An 8,502-nucleotide genomic window follows, 5' to 3' on the forward strand; every position below is an offset into this window, starting at 1 on the left:
TTTTTTCTCTTACTGCTTTTAAAATTCTTTCTTTGTCTTCGATTTTGGAAAGTTTTATTTTAATATGTCTTGGATAAGATTGTTTTGGGTTGAAATTTTGGGATAACTTATTACCTTAATGAACCTGAGTGTCCAGATCTCTCCCCAGACATGGGAACTTTTCAGACATTAGTTCATTAAATAAGCTTTCTGTCCCTTTTTCCCTTTCTTCTTCTAGGACTCTAATAACACATAGATTGTTTCTCCTAATGGTATCACATCTTTCACATAGGTCTCTTTACTTGTTTTCATTGTTTTTTCTTTTCAGTCCTCTGAATGTATGATTGCAAAGATCTGTATTCTAGTTCACTAATTCTTTCCTTTGCTTAGTTGAGTCTTCTCTTGAAGCTCTCTATTGAACTCTTCAGTCATTATATTCTTCAAATCTAGAATTTTTATTTGGATTTTCTTTTTAAATGGTTTCTATTTTTTTGTTAAACTTCTCATTTTGCTCATACATTGTTTTCCTAATTCCATTTAATCATCTGTGTTTTCTTTTAGTTCACTGAATTTTTTTAAGAGTATCATTCAGCTAATGTCCTCCATGCTATTCCTTATGTTCGACAAATAAGTGAAACCATATGATAATTGACTCTCTGCTTGACTTATTTCACTTAGCATAATCTCCTCCAGTCAAGGGGTGGGGGGAATCAGAGGGAGAGATGAACCATGAGAAACTATGGACTCTGAGCAACAAACTGAGGGTTTTAGAAGGGAGGGAGTGGGGGGATGGGTTAGCCCGGTGATGGGTATTAAGGAGGGCACGTACTGCATGGAGTACTGGGTGTTATCCAAAAACAATGAATCGTGGATCAATCCATCAAAAACTAATGATGTATTGTATGGTGATTAACATAATCAAATCAAATCAAATCAAATCAAAACAAAACAAAAAAAAGAGTATCATTCTGAATTCTCTGTCAGATAGTTCATGGATCTCCATTCTGTTAGGTCATTGAAGGTTTATTAGCTTCTTTGGTGGTGTCACGTTTCCTTCATTATTTGTAATTATTAAGATCTTGTGTTTGTGTCTTCACATTTGAGAAAGTAGGCACCTCTTCCAGTCTTTACAGAGACAGCAATTGCCATAGTAATATTGCTCATTGGAAGAGAGTAGAAACTACTTTCTTCTTTCAACCTGTAAACATTCTTGCTGAAACCCAGGGAAGCTCTTGTTCTTAACTTGCACAGGGGCTTCTTTATCTTTCTACACTGGACTACTTCCATGTAGCTTTGTATGCATATTGATTTGACCAGGAAATCTATTAGTAATACAAGTACTTGACACATAAGTGGATATTTGGGGATGTCTCAGGAAGGTAATTTTAATTGTAATAAGAATGACATTGTCTTAATCCATAAACATTAAGATTTTCTGGTAAAAAGGGGAATTAGCTTTAGAAACCAAACTCACCCTTTTTGGGTTATTACAAATTATAAATGGGCTTTGAAATTTTGTTTTTTAATCACTTATGCCAAAATAGGATTTTTTACAACTTTTCCCCCAAATTTCTGAATAACTTTCTTTACCTCACTGAATAAATGTAGATTTGATTGGGAATAGCTGATTGCCAAACTCCTGTCTTATTCTTAAGGATGGGGCATTATTTGGGGAAATCATTTCTCTACATGACCATCTTGTGTCTGGCAATTGGGGGGCAAGCTATTTCTTTCATCTAATGTGGTCTCTTGTGGTACATCTTAGAACTATTGTTTTTCTGGTTCTCTGGAGATGGAGAAGGGGAGAGAAGGCACTTTGTATCAAAGATCTTCATCTTGATGGATTTGGAATTTGTTAAACATGTCAGAAAGTGCTAAGGGTAGAATTTTGTGCATGTTGTGTCTTCTTTTTAGTTTCTTTGGTGCTTTCATTTATCAGTACTTTTTAGGTATTTAAAGTAGGATTCGCTTAGAGTAATTTTGCACTGAATGAATTACTGTCCTGTTGAAAGTCTGCTCATCCTACCTCTGTTTATTTTTTCCCAATAGAAAACCATCCAGTAGACTAGTAACTTTTTTTGCTTACTTTTCACTCTGTGCTTTTCGGGACTAAACTTGCTATAAGATACGTAACTCAAAGGTCTTTGTTCATCAGTTTTTCATCTTTTTGTTGGTAGTCCTATAACAGGTGATCTAGAGTCACTCAAGTTCAGAATCACTTGAAGATGCTTAAATGCAATATTTGACCAGTTATCATTTGAGAAATATGGCACCATTTTTTTAAACATTAGTTTATAGTGAAGTTCAGTATCCAAAACCAGAATTAGTGGTCTTCACTAAGGAATCAGCTGTATATAAAACTCTTCAGTGTTTACATCCCATATATAACCTCACTTTTGAACATGGTCATTCTCAGATGCACATAATTTGTAATCAACTGTACCTATCTTAGTGGTATTCTTAATGTAGTAGTTCCTAAACTCCAGTGTGCATCAGAATCACCTGGAGAACTTATTAAATACAGATTGCAGGGACCCACCTAAGAGTTTCTGTTTCAGTAGGTGGGGTGATGAGCTGGTATTTCTAACAAGTTTCCAGATGATGCTGATGTTGTTTCCAGTCGGAGACTGCACTCTGAGAGCTACTCTTCAGCACTACTCCAATAGAAAGCCTTAAAGTGATTTGAAGGGTTAATGCAACCACCAAAGTGTTTCCTCTGGAAAGAATTCCTTGATTATTCGGAGATAATATTCAGTCTTCTTTCCCATTAGTTCCAGAGCTAGCACTTATACAAGGCTTTGCAATTTTTTCTTTGCTTGTCTATTTCCCTAACTTGACTTATATTCCTTGAGGACAAGAACTATTTTTTGTTCACCATAATATTCTCAAGATACATTGAATTTCAACAGAGCATAATGTGTAACGGGTTTATGGGTATATTAAAGGAATATAAAATGAGGGCAGATTTTTCTCTTACACTTTGCTTAGACAACATTTCACCATTTGGTATTGTCGTTTGAATGTTAGAATGATCTTAGAAAGTATGATATAGAGCCAGAAAAGTAAAAGGAAAAATGCTAAATCCAATCTGATGTCACTTAATATCTTAAAAGAGCCAAAGAAATTAAAAAAAAAAACCTGCAGTATAAAGGAAGTTAGTTAATTTCAGGGTGGATTGCCAGCTTTTCTAAATAAAAAGAATTTAGCGAAGTGCAACTTTACTATAGACCCAATGCCAGAGACCTCTTCATTTGCAGCTCAGTTTGTCTTTCTGATCTTGAGGATAATATCCTCAGAAATCTGCATCCCCAGTTCTCACATTGGCCACAATCTCTGGTTGAAAAACAACAAGACTAACTGAGAAGGCAACTTTAAGAGTTTGTCTGGAAAAGGAACTCCAAATTATTTGGAATGACACAATTGGTTTCCTGAGTGAATATTTTTTAACTCTGGAATAAAGGTAGAATTAAGTGGAGAAATGAGGAACCAAGTCAAACTCATAAACTCAATATTTTGTGATTAGGAGTGATCTATGTATTTTTGATAACTTAAGAACTTGTAATACTTAAGAGAATTTAGCCTAACAGATTTAATTCTAAACATGTGATTGAGTGATGGTGTCTGGTTGCCATTTTTATTTGAAAGTTATGAGAATCTATAAGTTAAAGAGTACCGGAACATTTAAGATAACTTCAGACTCACCATATCCATAAACTTAATGTATTAGTTCTACAAGCATTACTTAACTACTCAGGTAAATTTTATTTGTTAATCAAAAAATGTGAAATACTTAACAAGGAAATTAAAAAATTGAATTTATTAAGGCAGCTCAAAATGTCTAAGTAAAATGAATTACTCAAGTTAAAAAGCCCTCTTAACAGTGATTGTTAAAATACAGTAACATGATATAGTTTACATCCTATCTAAAACCTCACTTTGGAACATGGTCATTTTTCAAAATTTGAGATCAGCCTTAACTACCTTAGTGTTAATTCTAATGCAGTAGCTCTTAAATTTTATTATATAATTTGAATTTAACAGGTCAAGGAAGAACTAGGCTTATGAGCTTATACTTTTAATAAATTTAATATTAATTTTAAAAATTGAAATAATTAGTGAAAAATGTTTTTGTTGTAAGGGCTACCTGGTAAGAACAGCAAACAACTTATACTTCTAGAAGGACAGTTACTCATAGTGTACATGTGTAGCATAAAGTGCCTCTAATACAGGAATTGGCGGGGTCCATTGAAGAAAGGTTTGGGAACATTTCTAACTTTTGGCCATTGGATGACTGATCTAAAGAAGAGTCAGAGTTAATTGTAATAATGCAATATTGACCCAGAACACACAGACATCAAGTTCACTTTGGTCCTTGCCGACCAGAAGCTGGACTAAGTTATGTCTGTTGCAGAGGCTTGGGTAACTTTCCCACGTTTCTGCCATTTCTTTAATTCTTTGCCTAATTGTACTCACTGGAGAGCAAGTCACTAAACACCATGTACTCATTCTTTAAAAGACAGCTGTAATTACATAATAAACTTTTCAAGTACATGCCAAGTGTCTACTTCATAAAATCTAGACCAATATGCCTCATTTTCAGGATCTTTTATAGCCCAACTCAACCACATATATGCTTTCTTGATTCCATCCACCAAATATCAGCAAGACTCATGTGAACTTTCTAACTTTTCCACGGGCACATTTATTTATTCCCTCGTCTGTGTTTTTGCTTCTATTGCTCTTCTATCTTAGAATTCCCTGACATATTAGATATGTCTATTGTAATTTCACTGAATTCCCATGTCCTCTATGAAAACTTCCCTGATTCCCTGGCTTTCACTGAACTCCTCCTTTTCTCTGACATTCTAGGACATTTATCCCTATGCCATGCATTTTCACACTAATGTGCATTTTGTAAATATTTTACCACCACTGTATAGGCTGCAGTGGTATAATATTTACCAAGGATGTTTATTAATTCCTGAAATACCTTTTCACCTCCATCCCAAATAATACACACACACACACATACTCTCTCTCTCTCTCGTAAACTAGACCTTGGACTCCAGCACCATAGAGAAGTGAGACACAGGCAAATGCAAAGGAAGACAAATGAAATTAACTGTCATCTTTCTAGGACACAAAGCCCAGATTGTTGTATAAGCCATGGATTTGGAGAAAAAAGAATGTTCATAATCCGTTTTATTTTTACTATGGCATAGAGAGGAAAAATACAAAACTAAACTCTAATACTCTCTGGTCTTGGTGGGGAGAGGAAAAAGAGAGAGGAGAAGAGAAGAAAAGGCTAGGAAGCATGAAAGAAGCTGAAAGACCATATCTGGGGTTTTAGTACCATGACCAAGGGGTAGAGTGTGGGTACCAGTGAGTGGAGGCTTACAGAGAGCAATCATGTCACCAGAATCCAGATGGGAAATGGCCATACCTGAGGATCATACCAACCTATGATCTCTTTGTTCTCTACTCCACAATGCTGGGTTAAAAAAAAATTGCTACATATTGTAAAGTAATCTTAAAGAGAAGAGCTGTAAAATATCATAAAGAGATTCTAACACTTAGTGAGGAAGGATTTATATAAGAGGAAAAATCCTTCAGTGATTTAAATAAGAAATTCTAGAATTGACTGCATTAAGTTTCCAGGAGGAAGACACAAATTAGATTGAGTTATAGAAAGTACACAGATTACATATGATTGCACACCTGAGATAATGGATTGAAAATCAATTTCTCTCAACAATAATATCTTGAAGTAGCCCATTGTATAATGGCAAGTGCCCCACTAACTTTGTTCACTAAGTGTTGTCCAGATAATTCTGAGAGTTTCCTAGGGTTTGGCTACACACTTGTTGGGGGCAGTCTCTCCTTCTTCCCCTCCAGCTGTCTCATCAGGTAACTCTCTACAATTAATGACCCTCCTGGTGAGCATAGTTGTTTTATTGGTGATAGCAGCTGTGGGGAGGCGACACCATCTTTGCTGTCCCAGGTCCATTTAGGCCTATCTCTAATTCATGATAACACTACTGAATTAACAGGACTTTATTGACGTTAGGGGGTGGTGGAAAAAAAAATAAGAGTTCACAGCATCACAGGTCTTTGGCTTCATCACCTTGTCATTCTCTTGCCTCTACCCTCACTCTGTTGCTTATAAAATGGTTTCTCCCTTGTCACAAGATGGCTACTAGTAGAGTTCAGAGGTATGTGCTTTTTGGTTCACATTCGAGGAGAGAGATACCTTCTTTTTCTCTAACCACCAAACAGGAGTCCAGTGCAACTCTCAGATTAGAGCAATTCAGATCATATGCCCTTCCCTGAACCAAACCCTATCACTAGGAGGATACTGTGACTGATTGGGTTAGGCCTGGCTTACAAGCTCATTCCTGAATCAGTAACCTTTTTTTTTAAAAAAGATTTTATTTATTTATTAAAGAGAGAGAGAGCATGAGCAGGGGGAAGGAGGCAGAGGGAGAGGGAGAAGCAGACTCCCCACTGAGCAGGGAGCCCAATGTGGGGCTTGATCCCAGGACCCCAGATCATGACCTGAGCCGAAGACAGACGCTTAACCAACTGAGCCACCCAGGCGCCCCCTGAATCAGTAACTGAGAAGGTAAGGAAGGCTGCCCTAATAGCCCAGGCCAGTCAGGACTCACACAGAGAGCTGAAGGAAGATCAGATCCATTTCATCTAAAAGGCTGTTGTACATGGAGACAGAATGAAATGGAAGGCAGCAGCAATTGCCCCCAACTTGTCCTGGAATCTTTTTTTTTTTTTTTTTTTTTTTGAGCTTTTATATTTGAGTTTATTCTTCATTTAACTTTTAAAACACTACTATAGTTGAATATTAAAACAAAAACAATAGCAAGTAGTGAGCTATGATTATAGTGCTTCACTCATTCACTACTGCATATAAAATGCCAGTAGTGTTATCCACTGGCCCCATTAAGAGGTCTGACACTGAACACCACCCCTAAATTCGATGATTAGGCGACCCTTCTCACATGGTCTACGATAAATTGGCATGCCTTCATTTAGCACACACTTGATATCTACATGCTTGACAATTTGACTTGGGTGAGAGGTGATGACGATGGTTCAGTTGTCAAGAGTAGATATTGGCTTTTGAAAGCCGCACAGTGTTTCAACCAGCTGTATGTCCATACACATGAAAAGGTCTTCTCGCCGAGTAAAAACAGCGTGGTCCTTCAGATCTAAAACAATGATAACATCTCCTGGTTCCAGTCCTGGTTCTTGGTCTCCTTCACCATGGAATGTTATCTTCTGGCCATCCTTCATGCCTTTGTCAATATGAACTTCTAGAATCTTCTTCTCTCGAACTATCTTCCTCCCATTGCAGCTTTTACATCCATCTTTGGGACTGATCCATTCCCCATGGCCCTGGCACTCCATGCACACAGATTGAATTTGCTGAACCATTCCAGGTCCTATCTGATCAATTCTTATTTGCATTCCAGTACCTCAGCAACTGAGACAACATTTGACTGCTCCTTTCTTACCACCTCGGCCTTCACATTTATCGCAAATCACATTCTTTTGCAGAGCTAGTTTTCATGTTGCACCGTTATATAAATCTTCTAAGGTTACTGAGAGCTGATGCACAACATTTTTACCTATCCTTTCTCTCTGCATTCTTCCTCCTCCTCCAAAAAACATATCAAAGATGTCCATGGGGGAGCCAAAACCACCACCAGCTCCACCTTCTTTAATTGCCTGTTCTCCTCCTTTGTCATATAATTCCCTTTTCTTTGCCTCAGAGAGTACTTCCTAAGCTTGAGAAATCTGTTTAAACTTCTCTCCTTCATTTGGATTCTTATCAGGGTGGTACTTCAAGGCCCGTTTCCTGTAGGCCTTTTTCAATTCCTCTTGGGTGGCATTGGGTTTGACCCCCAAAACATCATAGTAAGTGGTTTCTTTCACCATTTTCTACAGCCGGTGAGAGGGCGGAGGCCGGTGTGGGGGAGCGGGAAGGAGCGCGTTGCTGGGCGCAGCTCGGGCAGCCACCACTCCTCCGCGTCTCACCGAGCGTTCTGGAAAGTTCCCTTGTCCTGGAATCTTATAGTGGACTATGGCCCTGCCTGGCTCCCTGCCACCTCTAGCCCAGTCTTCACATAACAAAGACAGTCAGTTCACACTGTCACCACCAAACCCATAGCAGTTTCTTCTATCTGTAGAGTTCAGGCTAAGCTGTACTGCTGACTACCTGTCTCAGAGAAAAGGAAGATTTTTTAAAATCTCATTATCAGGTCAAGGTTTCCAAATTCTCCTGTGAATTTACATGTGTTATTGGAGATACCTGTTTCTTTTGCAGGACATTTTACACCCTCTGACATATTAGCCCTGCTATGCAGAATATGCATAAGCACAGAAAATACTGCTGTGCTATTAAATTGTGGTCAATTTATTACTTATAACAAGATTTAAGAAGTATGGAGAAGTCACACACTTACCTAGTTGTTTCATTTGTATCCAACTAGATTTTTAGTCTTCTTA

The 8,502-nt window shown here is 37.6% G+C and overlaps 1 pseudogene; it reads right to left on the reverse strand.

Moving 5' to 3' along the window:
• Positions 1-6,933: 6,933 nt before the first annotated feature.
• Positions 6,934-8,078, reverse strand: LOC118530892 (dnaJ homolog subfamily A member 1 pseudogene; annotated as a pseudogene).
• Between the last annotated feature and the right edge of the window lie 424 nt (positions 8,079-8,502).

The sequence above is a fragment of the Halichoerus grypus genome, chromosome 5 (assembly GCF_964656455.1).
Source record: "Halichoerus grypus chromosome 5, mHalGry1.hap1.1, whole genome shotgun sequence".
In the NCBI taxonomy this organism is placed as follows: domain Eukaryota; kingdom Metazoa; phylum Chordata; class Mammalia; order Carnivora; family Phocidae; genus Halichoerus; species Halichoerus grypus.